The sequence below is a fragment of the Onychomys torridus genome, chromosome 19 (assembly GCF_903995425.1).
Source record: "Onychomys torridus chromosome 19, mOncTor1.1, whole genome shotgun sequence".
Lineage (NCBI taxonomy): Eukaryota > Metazoa > Chordata > Mammalia > Rodentia > Cricetidae > Onychomys > Onychomys torridus.
This window is the reverse complement of record NC_050461.1, coordinates 9,032,574-9,052,775: the sequence shown is the minus strand read 5'-3', so window position 1 is coordinate 9,052,775 and position 20,202 is coordinate 9,032,574. Positions and strand designations below refer to the sequence as shown.

The following is a 20,202-nucleotide window of genomic DNA, read 5'->3' as shown; positions in this document are numbered from 1 at the left end:
GAATGTTGCCCCACAAGTAGCAAGCCATTGACTGTGGGAACACCAGTGTCCGGGCTTACAAACCAAACTCACATACCCATACCAGGAACTTCCCCTGGAGAGGAAAGTCACCACGGGGGTGGGGGAGAGGAAAACAAGGTTCTGAAGCCCAAGTTTCCTCGTGGGAGACACCTTGGGCAGTCCTCCTCCTCACCCCCTCCCGCTCACCCCCTCATTAGGAGCTAATAAACCCCAGCTGTGCCAGCTCCTGCTGTCCTCGTTAACCCCTTGATCTCCTCGGGCTGCCAAATGCTACGCAGAGCTCACCAGCCATCCGGTCAATGGGGTGCATTAAACAGCTTCTCCTGGGAACAGTTGAGAACCATCTGCCCTTCTCCCTGGGTTCACCACTACCTCTCCTGAACACTAGGCTGTGTGACGTCTCACCAGCAAGTGAAGGCAGGACTTAACTTGGTTGTGGGCTCTTTGGGGCCATCCTGTCCCATGCTTGGGTAAAATTAGACTTTCAATGTGTAGGTTACAGAGATCAACACCCTTGCACTATGCACCTATAGATGTTTGTAAACTTGGCACACAGGATCCTGGGTTGAAAATAGGAAGACTCTAAGCAGAATGATTGACTTTGGACCTCTACTGATCTCCTTGGGCTTTGGCCTCCTGGTTTTCAATTACAGCCAAGAAAAAGTATCTGCCCCTCATGCTGGCCTGCAGCTCAGCAGCAAGTGCCTGTCCTAGCATTCAGGGCCCCAAGTTCATCCCCAAGATAGATAGATAGGAAATGGGGAGGGAGAGAGGGAGGGAGGAAAAGAGGGAGGAGGGAGGGTGGGAGGGAAGAAGGGAGAGAGGAAGGGATGAGAAAGGCTTTTTTCTTCTCTTGAATTTACTAGATTCAACCAGGGAAAAAATTGTAATATGGAGCATCTCAAGAAGGACAGTGATGTTCCATGACCAGCAATAGATTTAACCAGATAGTTTGAGTGACTTTGGAAGTCCTTAATTTCCTTTGTAAGAAGCAGGCTCCGAGGCCTTCTGTGACCTTGCCTTTTTCATTATTTCAGGAGCTGGTTTATTATGGCTGACTCCTTTATGCCAACTGAAAGAAATCAGGTCGAAAAGAGTGTGTACAGTATGATTCCAAACACATGGCCTTGCCTGAGCCATGCTTTCCTGGGAGGAGGTGTGGGCCTCTCCTGTGGGTTCCTTCCTATCTGGCATGGGTTTTGGGGTGCATCCTATTCTGATGGGAAGGCTTCCGGAAGAACCCTTTTCATTTACTGGGAGGAGCCAAGTGGGCCATTTTCAGGTGTCCCAGACCCCCAGGATAAACACGATAGAGATCCTTTGGGCATCGGACTGTATGTCATAGATCACTGAAAGCTCCTGATGTACAGATTCTTGCTCCATAGCTGTCCAAGCCCAGACTGAATAAGGAAGCCTAAACGACATAGGGAGGGCAGTCCACAAGCCACACTAGACTCCATGGCCAGGTGTGGACACGGGAGTCACCCGCATCTAGTGACATGGGTCCAAACTGGAAAGGAAACATGAGTTTCCTACTGCTACCTGTACAAATTACCACATAGTAACTTGAACCCACACAAGTTCATTGTCTTATGATTTTGGATGTCTGAAGACCAGGGCTGCTGTCCCTGAGCTAAAACCAATGAGGTAGCAACTCCCTTCTGGTCATCTTCCTCCTGCATCTGCTGCGTCTCCCCCATCTTCAGTACCAACAGGCTGGAAAGCCTTTCTTTCTCTGCCTTTGGCCTTGACCCTGGCTCCTCTACTCCATTCCAAAACCTTTATGATGACAGTGGACCCGCCGAGGACCACCTTATTTTTAATATGGCTGTGTGGTTAACCCTTAATTTCCCCTTGCTGCACTACCAACACTTACAGCTTCCAAGTTTAAGACATGGACATTTTGTCCTGCAGAAGCCCATTTAGGGTTGGCATTTTTATCTCTGACTGAGATACCTAGACTTTAGTGTTCGTCAGAATCGTGGTAGGCAACACCCTCAGATGTTGACACTGAGCCTCTGTTAGATTCTGATTTGTTACTTTGGGCCCAAGGTAGCTGACTTATTAGCTAACCCCCTCATGCCTTCCTGGCACGCACCATCTGGACACCACACATTGAAGAATTTGCTTTCTTTTGCCTTTGGATTGGGGAGAGTGAATACATTTTAGATACCTGGTTACATGGTCTGTGATCAGGGGCTGATTGAGAAGTTCTGCTGTACTCATAAATAGTACTGATATTACCAAACCCCTACTGTGTGCCAAGCTCTAAGGTCTTCCATATAACATCTCTTTTAATCCTCACAGTAACAGAAGATACGATAAAATTGCCACTTTACTTTTCAGGTCATGGAAGCTCAGGGTTTAAGCCAGAGGCCACACAGCACAGCTGGATGCCCTTCCATTGCCTTTCTTTTCTTTTCTCAAAGTGTGAACTACTAAGAAACGCTTAAGCTCTAATCACTGACTCTAATACTTGCACATAGTAGGTCCTCATGAACACACGTTGACTGACAGGGTCAGTAGATACACAGGTGATTTGTATACATTCGCTCTAATTCTTGTCAGACTCCTCAAGGGAGGTGTTGTGTTGTCCTTCTCCCTCGGGAAACAGACCCTTCAACTCAAAGAGCCTGAATGAAGCCTGAGGCCACAGCTCTGTGTGAAGTCCCCGCTTCTCCCTGCAGCTTGGGGCCCCCAGGTTGCAGGCCACAAGTCCTCACAAAGGGCTGGCTCTTTCTCCATTTCACAGCCTGCTCACCATCCCAGCACTTCCTTTGGTTAGAATTCTCTAGTTAACAGATGCCTGCATGGTGAAGACCTTACTTGTACTAAATCAGGCGTGTGTGGTGTGCACCACTCAGGGAAGATGTCGGCATTCCTCCAGAGGTGGAGCCAGCCTTGGACATGGCCAGGCCTCAGGGAGGAGGCCTGAACCCTTATGCTCAGGGAAGCATAAACACAGCAATTAAAGCTTAAGCTACCCCAGTAGCCCTCTTTAATTACATTCTTCCTTAAACACCAGCAGGGCCAGCAGTGCTGTGGGCAGGAAGTGGTCCCATGCTGGAGACTGCAACATCAGAGGGACATGCGCGCGCGCACACGCACACAAACACACACACACACACACACACACACACACACACACACACACACACACACACGAGGACAGTTTCCCTTCATTACATGGGTGTGTTTCAGTCTGTGCCCTTCCCTGTCTCCCTCAGACCAGTAAAAAAAAAAAAAAAATCTCTCTGGCTTCCTCTCTGCGTCAGGCAGATAATCCATTTGGGCCACTGCATGATTAACGTTGTTAACTTGACAAGACCTTGAGTCACCTAGCAACCTAGCAGATAAACTCTGCACACTCCTGTGGAGGGTTATTTAGATCAGGCAAATTAAGGTGGGAAGACCCATCCTCAATGTGGGTGGTCCCAACCCCAGACTAAATGAAGAGAAAGCGAGCTGAGCACTAACTAGCGTTCATCTTTCTGCTTCCTGACTGCAGATGCCATGTGACCAGCTGCCTCATGGTCCTCCACCATGCTTCTTTTGTTAGGTTGCTTTGGGAGGGATTTTGTCATAGTGAGGAAAAAAATAAATGATATAGCCACCATGACCCCATTTTATCTCACTCCTTTGAAACTGAGCCTGGAAAGATTTCATGCATTGACAAGTTTGTCACAGGGGTTGAGATTGTGGCAGAGCATGACACCTCCTCTGAAACAGACGCCATGGACAAGCACTCTCTGGTTCTCGATGACACACCTGCTCTGTCCATCTCCATTTCATATCTACTCCTCCCACCTGATCTCCTCTATCCTCCTTCCTACCTCCACTCCTGTCTTCTCCATCCTCATCTCCATCTGCATCCCCATCTTCTCCATCCTCATCTCCATCTGCTTCCCATCTTCTCCATCCTCATTTCCATCTGCTTCCCCATCTTCTCCATCCTCATCTCCATTTGTGTCCCCATCTTCTCCATCCTCATCTCCATCTGCTTCCCATCTTCTCCATCCTCATCTCCATCTGCTTCCCCATCTTCTCCATCCTCATCTCCATCTGCTTCCCATCTTCTCCATCCTCATCTCCATCTGCTTCCCATCTTCTCCATCCTCATCTCCATCTGCTTCCCCATCTTCTCCATCCTCATCTCCATCTGCTTCCCCATCTTCTCCATCCTCATCTCCATCTGCATCCCATCTTCTCCATCCTCATCTCCATCCATGTCCCCATCTTCTCCATCCTCATCTCCATCTGCTTCCCATCTTCTCCATCCTCATCTCCATCTGCTTCCCATCTTCTCCATCCTCATCTCCATCTGCTTCCCCATCTTCTCCATCCTCATCTCCATCTGCTTCCCATCTTCTCCATCCTCATCTCCATCTGTCCCCATCTTCTCCATCCTCATCTCCATCTGCTTCCCCATCTTCTCCATCCTCATCTCCTCTGCTCCCCATCTTCTCCATCCTCATCTCCATCCGCTTCCCCATCTTCTCCATCCTCATTTCCATCTGCTTCCCCATCTTCTCCATCCTCATCTCCATTTGTGTCCCCATCTTCTCCATCCTCATTTCCATCTGCTTCCCATCTTCTCCATCCTCATCTCCATCTGCTTCCCATCTTCTCCATCCTCATCTCCATCTGCTTCCCATCTTCTCCATCCTCATCTCCATCCATGTCCCCATCTTCTCCATCCTCATCTCCATCCATGTCCCCATCTTCTCCATCCTCATCTCCATCTGCTTCCCCATCTTCTCCATCCTCATCTCCATCTGTCCCCATCTTCTCCATCCTCATCTCCATCCATGTCCCCATCTTCTCCATCCTCATCTCCATCTGTCCCCATCTTCTCCATCCTCATCTCCATCTGCTTCCCATCTTCTCCATCCTCATCTCCATCCATGTCCCCATCTTCTCCATCCTCATTTCCATCTGCTTCCCCATCTTCTCCATCCTCATCTCCATCTGCTTCCCATCTTCTCCATCCTCATCTCCATCTGCTTCCCATCTTCTCCATCCTCATCTCCATCTGCATCCCATCTTCTCCATCCTCATCTCCATCCATGTCCCCATCTTCTCCATCCTCATCTCCATCCATGTCCCCATCTTCTCCATCCTCATCTCCATCTGCTTCCCCATCTTCTCCATCCTCATCTCCATCCATGTCCCCATCTTCTCCATCCTCATTTCCATCTGCTTCCCCATCTTCTCCATCCTCATCTCCATCCATGTCCCCATCTTCTCCATCCTCATTTCCATCTGCTTCCCCATCTTCTCCATCCTCATCTCCATCTGCTTCCCCATCTTCTCCATCCTCATCTCCATCTGCTTCCCCATCTTCTCCATCCTCATTTCCATCTGCTTCCCCATCTTCTCCATCCTCATCTCCATCTGCTTCCCATCTTCTCCATCCTCATCTCCATCTGCTTCCCATCTTCTCCATCCTCATCTCCATCCATGTCCCCATCTTCTCCATCCTCATCTCCATCCATGTCCCCATCTTCTCCATCCTCATCTCCATCCATGTCCCCATCTTCTCCATCCTATCTCCATCTGCTTCCCATCTTCTCCATCCTCATCTCCATCTGCTTCCCATCTTCTCCATCCTCATCTCCATCTGCATCCCATCTTCTCCATCCTCATCTCCATCCATGTCCCCATCTTCTCCATCCTCATCTCCATCCATGTCCCCATCTTCTCCATCCTCATCTCCATCCATGTCCCCATCTTCTCCATCCTCATCTCCATCTGCTTCCCCATCTTCTCCATCCTCATCTCCATCTGCTTCCCCATCTTCTCCATCCTCATCTCCATCTGCTTCCCCATCTTCTCCATCCTCATCTCCATCTGCTTCCCATCTTCTCCATCCTCATCTCCATCTGCATCCCATCTTGTCCATCCTCATCTCCATCCATGTCCCCATCTTCTCCATCCTCATCTCCATCCATGTCCCCATCTTCTCCATCCTCATTTCCATCTGCTTCCCCATCTTCTCCATCCTCATCTCCATCCATGTCCCCATCTTCTCCATCCTCATCTCCATCTGCTTCCCCATCTTCTCCATCCTCATCTCCATCTGCTTCCCCATCTTCTCCATCCTCATCTCCATCTGCTTCCCCATCTTCTCCATCCTCATCTCCATCTGCATCCCATCTTCTCCATCCTCATCTCCATCCATGTCCCCATCTTCTCCATCCTCATCTCTATCTGCTTCCCCATCTTCTCCATCCTCATCTCCATCTGCTTCCCCATCTTCTCCATCCTCATTTCCATAGCCTTTCTATTTCTATTTCCATCTCCTCTGTCCCCCATCTCATCTCCTCCCTCCTCCTCCCTGTCTCCATTTCTGTCTTCACCCCATCTCAATTTCCTCCACCCTCCCCAACTCTATCTCTGCTACCCTTGTCTCCATCTTTGTCCCCATCCTCAACTCCATCCTCCTTTTCATTTCTGCCCCAAGTTCCCTTCTGGAAATCTAATATATTGTCATTCAACAACTACCTCACTTAAAGCAGTGTCTGTGACTTGGATACAAGTCTGTGTGTGATCCACCTATGTGTGTGTGTGCTCCATTTGTGTGTTCCACCTGTGTATGTGCTCCACCTGTGTATGTGCTCCACCTGTGTGTGCTCCTCCTGTGTGTGTGCTCATTCTATGTGTATGCTCCACCTGTATGTGTTCTCCCTGTGTGTGCTCCCCCTGTGTGTGCTCCCCCTGTGACTCATCATGACACCCTATGAAGTAGATGTTCACAGACTTGCGGGTGGAGACACTGGCTCCTGGGGACGTTGACATCGTTTCCCAGTGTCTTAGTGTCACTGGTGCTCTGATGAAGCGCCATGACCAAAACCACCTGGGAGGAGAGGGTTTCTTTGGCTCACACCTCCACACCATTGTTCATCACCGAAGGAATCTAAGGCATGAGCTCAGAGCAGGAACCCACAGCCAGGAGCTGACGCTAGGTCGTGGAGGAGAGCTGCCTACTGGTCTGCTCCTTATGGCTTGCTCAGCCCGCTTTCCTATAAAACCCAGGACCACCAGCCCAAGGGGCACACCGCTCACAATGGCCTGGGCCCTCCCCCATCAATCACTAATTAACAAAATTTTCTACAGGCCTGCCTACAGCCTGATCTTATGGAGGCATTTTCTCAATTGAGGCTCCTTCCTCTCCAGTGACTCTAACTTGTGTCAAGTTGACCGAAGACTATTCAGCACACTCAGGGAACACAGTTGTGGTGGCAGGGCCAGGGTGGGAAACACATCATTGGATGTTCTTTTCCTGGACGTTTGAGTCTCTTAGATCTTGGCTATGATTCGATGGTACACAGCATGGAGGAAGCCGACTGTGAATGTGGCTCTCACCAACACCCTAGAGAGTATCAAAGAAAAGGAGAATGGAGAGATCTTACAGCTTTCAGTATTCATTAGCAGGTAGTCAAATTATTCTAATGGATTCACTAATGTTTGATTTATTTTGGTGTATGGTTGTTTTGTTTGTTTTTTCATTTTCAAGACAGGGTTTCTCTTTGTAGCCTTGGCTGTCCTGGAATTTGCTCTGTAGACCAGGCTGGCCTTGAACTCATAGAGATCTGCCTGCCTCTGCATTGTGTATTTTTATATAGTAAAAATTATCAATTGCTCCTGGAGGGTGGATCTGCAGACTTGGATGAAGTGTTTGCTCAGAACTTTCTAGAAGGGTATATAGACACATCTGGGCACACTCACACCATCTGCATAGCCCTGCAGCCTCGCTTCCATTTCACTGAGGACATTATTATCATTCTGCTGGAGCTTGGTAGGGCAAGGCTCAAGTGGATGTGGTCCTATTTCAAGGCAGACCTAGGTGACTCTAGCTTTGCAGTCTCCAGAGGTGGGTGTGGCTTATTCCTACCCCAGCTCCTTTCTGTCAGTATTGGCAACCCGCAGGGTAGGCAGTGGGAGTGTGAGAGTTTTTCCTTTGGATAGCAATGCCCCAGTGAGCGCCTGAGGGCTCCCAGCCTTGGGAATACCTTGCAGAACCTTTGGAAAAGGCTTGCTCAGAAGGCTGGCAGGCAGGCCCCCAGCGGCGCTCATCTCTCAAGGACAGCTGAGTAATCTTCCGTCGGCTTGTGCAATCTCACTGTGAATAGGTCTGCGTGTGCAGTTTGGAGCCAGAGAGACCAGACTTGTTTCTTTTGGGGTGATAGCGCCCCTCTGGAATTCTGGGAGATGAGGGAACCCAGCTGGGAGGTTAGGCTGCCAACCCTGAGGCAATGAAGTCCAAGCTGGTGGCGTGAGGGGAGGAGACTGTGGCCAGACCGGATGGACAGGTTGGCAGTGAGACTTCCTGGTGTGGCACAGAGATTCCTAGCAGTGTCAGGTGACTCTGGAGCTTCCCTGAGTCCCCCACCCTTACTTCACTTGTCTCTTGAGACCCACTTGACCCTTGCCTTGCCTTAGGTGTGGCCTTCCAGTGGGGAGGGAAACACAATTTGAAAAATGTACTTTTTTTAAAATTTAACTTTATTTTATATGCATTGGTGTGGAGGTGTCAGATACCCTGGAACTGGAGTTACAGACAGTTGTGAGCTACCACATGGGTGCTGGGAATTGAACCCAGGTCCTCTGGAAGAGCAGTCAGTGCTCTTAACTGCTGAGCCATCTCTCCAGCCCTGCAACTGTATTTTTCAAGTACTAAAATTATGAGTTGGTGAGAAAACAGATTCTCATCGTGTGCTGTGAACTGGTTGGTCCATTGGAGGAGAGTTAAGCTAACTTCTGTCAAAATTACCTATGCATCTATCCCTTGGTTCAAGAATTCCACATCTGGGCATTAGTCCTTCAGAATTCCTGGAACATGTGTGACAGTCCATCTGTCTAAAATTGTTTGTTGCAAAGTTGTTGAGAACAACAAATGGCTGAATCCAATGCCTTGCCTATCAACAGGAGAGCCTGGGTTAAGTTAATTATCGTGTAGTCATACAGCAGGATCTTGCCAGGTGTGGTGGCTCAGAGCAGCCAGGGCAGGCACTATTTCTATTTTTATATTTTACCTTGCATTATTTCTGCCCAGCTAACTTTATATCAGTGCATACCACTTGAATTCTGTATTTTATTTTCTTATGTAAATACGTAAGGTTATAAAGATGCTTTTGTAAGAGCATTTGCTATGAGCATTATCTCTGTAGATGGATGGTTTTCATGACTGCTGTTTTAATGGCTGTATAATATTCCTTTGTTCTCATCAGGCAGGGAGAAGTTAAGGAAACTTGAAGCTCTGAGGACACAGAGTGGCAGCCGCAGCACTTTATCTCATTAATCCAGTCTCTAGTTCCCTTCTCCATTGTATTCTCTCTCCAGTCTTAGGAGGCAAAACCAGTCCACCTCCATATTTTCTAAGCTATCTTCATACAAGTAATAACACACTCCTCCTTCACTAAGTTACAATAGTGTACCAGAAGAACTACTGATAGCAAAACCCTCTTGCCTCCCTCCCCCAGACTTGGCCATTGAGATGAGGCTACTAACCTCTCCGTCATGGCTATTCAACTCAGCTGGGAGAGATTGGTGGTGCAGCCATTCGAGACCTGGGGTGGCTTTCTCCACCACTTTGACAGGCCACAGATACAGCAGTCCTGTGGGTGGCCATGTTGAAACGCTAATTACTATGGCTTCTCATTACTTCAACACCTTCCTAGACTCCGCCAGAGCACTCCCTGGGCCCTGCCTTCCTAAAGGTCACCTTCGTTCAGGTCACCATCCTGCTGGGTTCCACTCTATTGAAGAGGCAGAGCTCCTTGGTCTGGAATTTCTGGCAGCCTACTTTTCTTGCTGGAGTTCCTGTTTCTTGGAATACACCAAGTCCCAAATATGCCCACTACCCAGTCTCCTGAGCAGACTTAACCTTCACTTGTTGCCTGAGTTCTGATATCAGTTAGGAAGCCCAGCCATCTGTCTTTGCAGCCATCTGTCCTTCCAGCCGGTTATTAACTTCCTCCTCTGCTGCTCCAGCTCTCAGCCCATCATGCCCCACTCCTGTGCATCAGTTATGGAACTCATTCACTGAGGGAATCAGCTGGGACTGGGCCTGAACATTTCAGTCCGGCCTCTTTAGCCCATCTTACTACAGAAAGCAGGATGCCTGACACATAATAGGCGTTGTGGGTCAATGAACCATCACAGAGCCCGTACCAACCCAAGAGAACACGGAACCGTGTTTGCTGTACTAAATCTTCAGAGAACAAGGAAAAAAAGAGCTGAACCACTGCCGCGTGCCAGACCTTAGGAAGAACCTCACATGCACACAACCTATTCTTTAATGGCAGCATTAAGCTTCTGCATTCTTTTTAAAACCTGTTACTTTTGGGCATGGGTGCTCTCCCTGCATGCCTGTCTGTGCACCATGTATGTACATATTTGGTACCTGAAGAGACCAGGTGTTGGATCCCCTGGAACGGGAGTTACCACATGGGTGCTGGGACTCAAATCAGGTCCTTTGGAAGAGCAGCCAATGCTCTAAACTCCTGAGCCATCTCCCCAGCCCTCAAGTTCTATATTCTTGATATGGAAAATCTAGAAGAAATGTTTCCCGCAGCCCTGAAAGTGTACAGGCTTCTGGGCCAGGACCATTGTGCTCTTCAATGGCACAGGGCCCATGACTGGTCCCTCTTCATCCCTATGCCTGTTCATTTCCACCACCCAGCTGAAAGACATGCACAGCACCATGGTAGCCCCCCACCCCAAGACAAGCTGCTGCCCTACTTCCCCATGCTTCCCAGGGATGGCTGAGTGTTCTTGAGGTTGGATACTGGCTAGGAATTCCACTTTCCCCTATTGGCCACTGAACTGCAGCTGTGAAGTATGTGTCCACAGGGCTTTTGATGGCTGAAAGCCTTGCTTTCAAATTAGAGATTCATACAGACTTTCCTTTTAAATCAGATGTGGAAGCAGGGCCAGTCACCCAGCCCTGGCTCTGCTTTGGGGCATAGCTGGGACACATCACACCTAGCGCATATCACAGCCAAGGCTGCATAGTTCTCTTGAGGCTGTCACAGGGCTTGGCTCCTGCCATCCAGACTTAGCAATCATTAAAGGGATTTTAACTTACTGTTGGCTCTATGTTCACCCAGCTTTGAGAACTCAGTCTTGTAGCAACTGGCATTAGGGGTCTCTTTCATCTTTTGGGAACAGAATCAGGATGCCTATCAGTGTCCCAGTTGGATGCCAGAAGCTAATGGCTTTCCTTTTGTAAAGGTTCAACAATAGGAGAGAAACAGACTGAAGGCAGGGCTTAGCTTGCTTTATAAGACACAACTTACTCCAAGAGCCCGACTTGCAAGTCTCCCACCTCCTTAAACGGAAACATGAAGCAGCCTGTCTTAAAACCTCTAAACTAGTTCCTGGGGGTTTCTCTAAGTGCAGTAATTTTTATATGTACTAAAGAAATGACTGAGACAACTAAGGATAGTTTTGTACTGTTCTGTTCCTCCCAAAGGCACTGACAAGGCCAGGAGTGAGCATAGACCAAGTTAGTTAGTGTTGGTACTGACAAGGCCAGGAGTGGGCGTAGACCAAGTTAGTGTTGGTTCCAATGCTGCCACAAGTCTGGAGACTGGCCTTCAGTGTGAAGCGGGCCCCAATGCAGTTACTTCTCTAGGACCAGGCACTCTGTTAATTTGACCCCTGCCTTCATGTCTAGCAGCTTCTCTGGGGTTCATGACTCTGCACACACCAAGCCCAGCCAGCCATTAGCCAGCACGGGCAACTCTGTAAACATGCTGTGTTAAATTGCCTGGCTGCCTATGGAGGTCAGATGTGGGATGGAAAGTTCGTTTAGTTTCGATCTAATAGCCTCGCAGGTCTTTGCCTCTCCCTGCCTGGGGAGCGATCCCACAGGAAGAGTGCCACACAAACCCAACCACTTCACTTCCAGGGGCACAGGAGAAATGAGGATGGGGACTTCTGGCCACGGAATAGAGTGTCATCAATGCTTTATTTACATGCGTCATCACCGCTTTTACAAACTAGATTATGGTTTTAAATGGAATACACAGGCAATATCTACAGACACCAAGGGAAGGAAGCATCTCCATGTCACCGGAAAGGGGCAGATTCCCAAATCAAGCTGGTTTTGATCCTCAAGAAAGAAGAAAGGCGGCAGGGCTAATTCATGGCAATGTCTGGTTAGACATGGTCCTCAGGACTCCGAATACAGTACAATAGTGTTTGCTTTGCAAGGACAAGCTGCTTCACACCAAACGATGACCGGCTTCTTAGGTGTCTGAATATGGCCACGTGCCATACTGAATTCTAGTTTGTGTGGGGCAGAAGCAAGAAATCAAAACAGATAAGCCATTTTTATAGAAACTGTATACAGAATTGTTTTCTCGTTCATGCAACTTTTTTTCCCCTTAAAAAAAAAGTTAGACATGTGAAGCTCAAATGCACAAGACATTTTTCAATATTTCACTAATTCCTCTGGTCTCCTTCGCATCTGTTTACATCACCCACGTACATAATGTGCTAGGACAAGTATACAAGAGAAGGCGGACTGCCAGGCAATGAGATAATTTTAGAGAAATAAGTGACCAGACACACACACTTTTTTTTTTTTTTTTTTTAACCAGCTGCACAAGTATTCCTGGAGTGTGGCAGGCCTTGTAATCATTAACTCACAAAAGAAAAATACAAATGCATAAAACTCAACAAGAGAAAATGCTTCGTCCATTTAGTCCGCGTTTTACACACTCAGAATTTAGTTCAAACACCACCCGCTATTATCAGTGACCTGGGCATCTGCTCTAAGGCCTTGTTTGACAGACACAATCCCATGAGCCACCTCTCCCGCCTCATGCCCTGGTCCCTTGCTGCTCCCACCCCACCAAGTGGCTTCTTTGTACCTCTGTACCAGTGAATCTTTTTCTACAAAAGATCTGATTTAAAAAAAAAAAAAAAATTGTGCCTAATCATATGATGTTCCCCAAATACATGAAGTAAAAGGAAAACTAGTCTATACCACCTTTCCTTTGTTTTTAGAGAAAAGGATTTGTTTCTGTGCCCCCCTCAGTCTAAGAGACAGGCTTCCTTTCTCTGCTTTACTCCTGAAGGTCTTTTTTCCAAAAGATTCAAATGATGCTTGCTCGTTCAGTGAATGGAGCTCCTTAGGAAAAGGCCAAGTCCTGTCCCTGTGACCTTTAACCTGTACACGGACCTGGAAGTTGGCTGAAGTCACACCTGAGATGGGATGTACCTCTCCTCTGGCTGGGAAGGTAATACACATGATGCTAATCATCACCCTAAAAACAATGTCCGTTTTGGGCTACCCCCGTGTGCATGAGCCTCCACTGGCAGGAGACGCAGGAAACATCCCATGTGCTTCAGGAGTCACAGAGGCTACAAGAAGGCCACCGCCTGAGACGCACTCACAGTGGACAGGGCGTGCTGAGCCCGGCCAGTCCCAACGCCAGGACGGGGCAGGCTTGCCACACCGCTCTTCTCTAGCTTTGGTAAAAGATAGCAGGTTCTCGAGCCTGAAGAGAACCGCAGTGCTCAAGAGTGCCTCGGTCCTCAACATCGGGCACCCTGCTTTCTGTATCCTGTCACAAGTGTGCTGGGTGCCCTGAGAAGGTTCACACAGGCATTTCTTATCAGGACTCCACCACAGCAGCAGGCCCTAGCCTCGGAGGTCATGAGGGCATCTGCTCAGATGTCTCCACAGAGCACTTCATTGTTACGGGCTTAAGACATCGAGACTGCTACTTGGTGGACAGTGACCAGCCCACCCTGAAAGCATGGTTTTAACAGAAGGTACAGAGGGCCCAGGTGTCACCTCTGTGGAGTATGACTGCCAGAGACCTGGGCTTCTTACAGGAGCGTGGCCTCTCTGTGTGGGCCCTGAGGATGGCTGTGTAAGATATCTGGGCCTGGCAGGCCTCAGCTCTCCACACATCCTATGTGTGGACTCTATTATTTTAAAAAGTAAAGTACATCAAGGCATTTTGCCTCCACTTTTCTAATCTGCTGAGGCCGCCCTGGCCTCACATTGTCTTTGCTTCAGCTTATAATCTGTTTCTAGGACACTCTGTGAAACTTGGTGCTTGAAATCCAACAAACACTGGGAAAGAAAACAAATGAGAAGTCACATGTCTAAAAGGAATTCAACTTTTTAAAACTAGGGGAATACACTGGAGGGTTGCCTTTCCCACTCCCAGCGCCTGTAAACTGCACAGCCAAGCGGCTGGCTTGTGAATTAGTCTGCTCATTTCTTTTAACTCAGGAGAGAATTCTCAGGGCCCCCCTGTTGGAAGCACTTGGGTCCTCCCTTGTACCTGAGCTCTCCCCACTCCCTCGACTGCCACCCCCAGGCATCCCACCGAGGAAGCAGCGCTCTGGGACGCCAGCCTGCCTGCCCACTGCTGAAATGACACAGGTCATGTGGACAGCCAACTACGGGACAACGGGGAGTGGCTAGTGTCATCATCAAGGAATGAAGTAAGCAGGTATGGCTCACTGACAAGCAGACCATGTGAACAGGATACACATTTTCAAAATTCGACTTTCAAAATGAAGACTCTAAACGCAGCAGTTTGGAAAAGGCAATGTGCTATAAGCCTACTGGAGCCCTAACTGCGTGACAATGTACAGATTCTGGAGAAGGCAGAGTGAAATCGACAGGGCCATCACTCAGACCTGATAACCCAAGTGAGGCAGGAAGGACGTGTGAGAATACCAAAGGGAACTCTCATTATGCTAGGAGCTGTGACTGCCACCAACACCACCCCCCAGAGGAGCTATAAAGCAAAGGTGCACAAGGGAGCCGGTGGTGGGTGCAGGGGACTGGGTGGCACGCCCATGTTGGTGTCTGCTGCCACAGTGCATGCAACAGCAGGAACTCAAGCAGGGAAACCGTGCTGGATCATTAGCCCACATTCCCAACGCCATGCATAAAGCTCCACTTTTGTACTGTACATGATAAAATATATTTATACACTTATATGCCTAATGCTTCTTATGCAAAGAAAAGAGTTTTCGCATATCACTTTGGAGGAGTATGTATATGCTGTGCTAACCAGGGCATCGTTACACCAGTTTTGTATGTACCAAAGGTGTTCCCAACTAGGCTGTCTCTCCAAGGAGTCATGAACGCACTCACACTTTGCAGGTTAAACAGAAAGCACCTATACAGCACCATAACTGTTGGAAAACAAAACAGAAAAATGAGATCCATAGAAGCAGAGAGAATTAAAAAAAAAAAAAAAAATTTAAACTGCCTTATCTTGTATTTCCAAGTGTCACTTGTACAATTACAACCTAATCTTCTATATATCACCTGTACGCTATTGCCTGTCACTCATACACTTCTACAAAGATCAGAGTATACACAGCAAGGTTGAAAATAATCAAAAGATGTGTATGTTTCAAAAACAGTGAAGTTGGACCCCTGCCTTAGTACAGACTTGGTTTGCCTATTTCACACATTTCTCACCACACGCTTAATGGCTCACCAGTAATCCCACAACTTCTATGAAGCCAAATAGCAAACATTTCTTTTTTTCTTTTCTCCTTAAAACTAAACCCGTCAGTGGCATTTGGCAATGAGCAGTAGCTGAGCTTTCCCCAAGAGGTCCTAGTTCCTAAGAGCAGACACTGTCTACTGCATTAGCTGAGGAGAATGACGGGACCGTAAGCCCGACTGAGCAGGCAGCTGGAGGGTGGGCACTGGGGTCCCCGTGCACAGACCACCCCGACTCAGAACTGGAAACTACTGGGTCAGATGCCTGCCTGCCTCCATGTGCTCCACCTACGCACAGTTCAGTCCTGGACGGGTGCGCAGGGCAAACAATTGTGCCATTGTTCAGTTTTTAGAAAAGGATAATTTTCTACCAAACAAAAGAAGAAAGAAAATCCCCCTTTAGTTTATGTCATGTGTTAAGTTTGTGGGGTTCCGCGGGCTCGAGGGCTTGTGACGCTCAAAGCCAGACCGGGAACTGGTACAGGACTTCCCTTCTGCTTTGAAGTGTGCTAGGGGAAGGGCAGTTAACGTTTTCAACAGAAAAATACTGCAAGTGACTGTGTGTGAAAAACTCAGAGGGTCAAAGGGAAACACACAACACTTAAAACATCCCATAAACCATCATGATATGAAGCTCGACAGAATCGCCAGGGGCCCCCGGTGTGCTCTGAAGGAGAGTGGGTGATGTGGAAGGGTGCTGTCCTCGCTGGCAGGTCACTCAGGAGTTAGATTTTGCATACATTATAGAGTTCTGTTCCACGGGTAAGGGCTTCACCCAGGGCCACGGCTGCTAACAGTCTCTGCTGGGTTAGGAGAATGGCGTGAGATTCACAAAGCTGTAAACGGTATGTATCACTGTCCACTTGCTGAGAGCAGATTTGGCAAAGGGTTTTCTCTGTAGGTCTTCTGTCAGTTGGAGGGTCTAAAAGAGAAAAGAAATCCAGAGTTATTAAGGCCATTCTGAAAACTGCCCACCTGCTTGTCAGACCGCAGAGCCCAGGCTCTGTGCAGTGAAGCTGTTTGGCTGAGCATCTCAGGTCTGCAACCAAAGGACAATGCAGAGAACTACTTACCTTAGTTCTTATTTGTTCTTACTATAGCATCCTGAACAGCCCAAGGGGAAGGGATCATGCATGCACTGTGGGAGGATACTGAACAAAGAAAGGCACACGAGGTTTTTTGTAGGTCTTGTTAAGTTAGGGGCAGCCAGGGCATGGATTGGGGTCTGGTCTAGGTTTTGGAATGTAGCAAGCTTAAGACAAGCAAGCTGGTCACCCGAAGCAGACAGTAGTACTTCTGGGGTTCTCCCGGTCAGCTCAGGGGTGAATTTCGTGAGATTCCATGGGTAATCTACACCTACACACACACACACCCACACACACAGACACACACACAGACACACACACAGACACACACACCCACACAGACACACACACACACACCGCCTCTGCCTCCTGAGTGCCAGGATTAAAGGTGTGCACCACCACTGCCCGGCCTCCCACAGAACAGCTTGTTAACATTATTCTGTCTCCACAGTCACCAGTGGAGGTCTTCCCAGAGCACTGGAGTCCAGGGAGCCCAGTTAAGAGCACTAACTGCTCTTCCAGAGGACCTGGGCTCACTTCCCAGCACCCACATGGCAGCTCACGACTGTAACTCCAGTTCCAGCGGATCTGATGCCCTCTTGTGAACCCCACAGGCACCACACGTGTTGCACTTAGATACATGTATGCAAACACTCCTAACACATAAAATAAAAGAGATGAAGCTAAAGGAAGCAACATGGCAGGCCTCGGGACATAAACTCTGTTGTCTGTGGGGACATGGCTGGTTGTCCTGGTGAGTGGAGCAGGGCAATGCACTAGCTCGACACCGTCCGGCCATCTTCCCAGGATGTGACTGAGCAACAGAATGCAGTGAACTCACACAGTGCAGGGCACCCCACCTCTTCCCCTTTAAGACTACTCCAGAGCTTTGATCGTTTGAGAGACTGTCAGAAGGGCGTCTCTGTGGGACTGAGCACCCTGGTCATATTTTCCTTGGTGACGGCTCTGAAGAGCAGAAGGAAGGTTGTTTTTAGTGAGACAAAGACAATAAATTAGGAAAAGAAGGCCCCTTTCTTCCTGTGGACCTCTGGTTTGGCTGAGGACCTTTCCTGGGGGCATTCTGGTTTGTAAAGCCACTAGACACTATTTTATTTTGGCCCACAAAACAACGGCTTGTTAGTTCCAGAGGGAGAAAAAGCTAAAATAAACCCAGACCCCATTATCTGCAAGTGACTTAACTGGTAGAGACATTGTTCTGAGTCTTCTACATGGGTCCTAAAAGCATGATCCAACATGAGCAGCAGATGAAGTCCTTTGAAAAGGGCTAGGCTTTTTCCTTCACAATGAGAGCTAAGAAATCACAGTCTAACATCACTATGACATTAATCACCAGGGGACTAAGTTCCCCAAGTCCCAATCCTGCCTTTCGGAAGTGCCTAGGGAGAAGTGGCAAGGTATTACCTAATTCAGACCCCTCCCTGATCCCCTTTGGTGTTAATTATTCGGCTGTGAAAACCAGTGCATGATGGGAAGATGACACACTTCATTCCCCCAGAACAGAGGCTGAGCACGTGGCCTGCTCTGATACTTAGGCTGGAACAACTTGCAAGGGAAGCATCCAGAGTGCACCTAGGCACCCAACATGTCATCATCTAGTTAGGACCGGCCATAGGCCCTGAACTGGAACAGGAGCCTACCATAGTAGTCCAAGGTCACACCAGCAACAATCCCCAGGCTGCCACACCCCCATTCCCTCAGCAAAGGCCCAGCATCCTCTGGGAATGTCATCATTAAAAAGAAGAGGTACTAATCATCACTCCCCCCTTTCTGTAGACCGGGGTGGGGCCACCTGTGGCACTATGCACTGGAGTTCCCTCCAGGGTCTCCAGCAAGGCCTCCTGGGGAGGCCTATGCAGGAAGCTGCCTCAGGGCCTACCAGCTGAGCCAGGAGGGCCAGAGGCAGTTCCTGCAGAGGAGAGGGCCCCGTCCACAAAAACCCCTCACTTCACCCCTCTGGGAGGCCACTGCTTTCAGTTTTTTTTTTCTGTGGCAGAAGGACAACAGTGTAAAGGAACCAGACATGTACTGAAGAGAAACACACCATCCTGAAAGGAAAGGCATCGAGGACCCAGAGGAACAAAGGAATCCCAAAAAGAGAGCACCCTATAACACCTAACAGCTTCTGGAGCTCATTGCTGGTGCCTGTCTATCAAACAAGAACAGAAGGAGGCAGAGTGACAGGACCAGCCACTAACTGGGGTCCAATGGCGCTTGATTGGATTAGCGGGAGTTTTGTGGGTTTTAGGAAGTTCACACTGATTTAGCTAGCTCTGAGGCATGTGTACGTGTTGATGCCTCTGTAGCTTAAAAATCCCCGACTTTAGAAGGAAGAGGACAGCCGTGACTCTGCAGTTACTGAGCGATACACTAATTAACAATACAAAAAGGTGATTCTGTTTCACCGCTGACTGCCATGGGGGACGAAGAAGAGGCCTCCTCTCTCCTCACTAAGTTTGAAATCAGTCTGTTGGATCAAGGACAATGAAGTGGTCCATTCTAAAAATATCTGCCGAGAGGTACTCCCTCTGTGATCCTGGCATCTGTGGGGAAGACGGGTTTCTGCCTAATTATCACCAAGTCACACGATGTTCTAAGTAAGGAAGATGCCTCCAAATGACATCAAACAGAAGCATCCAATCAACTTGGATTTGGACACGGAGCGCATCCTCCCACAGCGACTCTACCATGGCAAGCATGCATTTGTCAGCAGCATTTTTACCTTCTTGTGAGGAGGAAGGACGATCCTAATAACTAAATACGATGTGAGAGGCAAGAGAGAGAGAGTTGAAACTCTCACGTTCACAAAGCCATGCAAGTTAGTTAACAACTATTTCTTGGCTAGAACTTTAATTGTCTGGAAGAATGTCTGCCTGGAAAAAGCAACATTAATGTGAAACACTATGACCTTCGTGCTTTGAAACAGATCATTTTTAATCAACCTGCAACTCCAAGGTCAAGCTGGGGACCGTATGCAACGTTCAGGATGGATAAGGATTGACAGGCAGCCTCTCACGGAGCTCAGAACAGCAGTGGGTTTCCGAGTTTCAATATTTTTGCTGGAGCACAAAGCAAAGCCATGCCTGCCTGCCCAACTCATCAGTGACCTGTCACACTCAATAAAGCCTCCAGTGCTGGTGCCATCCTAGGCAAAACATTTTTGTCAGCCATTAAAAAAAATTATTTTTATTTTTATTTTATGTGCATTGGTGTTTTGCCTGCACGTGTGTCTGTTTGAGGGCATCAGATCCCCTGGAACTGGAGTCTGGGACAGTTGTGAGCTTCTATGTGGGTGCTGAGAATTGAACCTGGGTCCTCTGGAAGAGCAGTCACGCACGGCTCTTAACAGGTGAGGAGAGGGGGTGGGGAGGAACCACCTGTGTAAAACCCATCGAGGCAAATGCTGTCTAGGAGCCATGCTAGGCACTGGAGACTAGAGGGACAGAGAGGTAAGGAACTTCTAATGGCACTGGAAGGCAAGTTTTTATTGGGCGGCAAAGCCTCCCAGAAGGAAACCTGAACCTTGTGTAACCTGAACCTTGTGTAACCCACCTGTCTGGAGGACTGAGTGAGTGTGTTCTAAAG

General features: G+C 48.4%; 1 protein-coding gene across 2 annotated transcripts in view; it reads right to left on the bottom strand.

Moving 5' to 3' along the window:
- Window positions 1-11,976: 11,976 nt before the first annotated feature.
- The window catches only part of Foxo3 (forkhead box O3), a 97,750-nt gene continuing 89,524 nt past the window's right edge, over window positions 11,977-20,202 (bottom strand). For both annotated transcript variants that reach the window (XM_036168826.1, XM_036168825.1), the window contains exon 4: window positions 11,977-16,436. The gene's annotated coding sequence lies outside the window, so the exon portion shown is untranslated. The remainder of the gene's footprint in view (window positions 16,437-20,202) is intronic.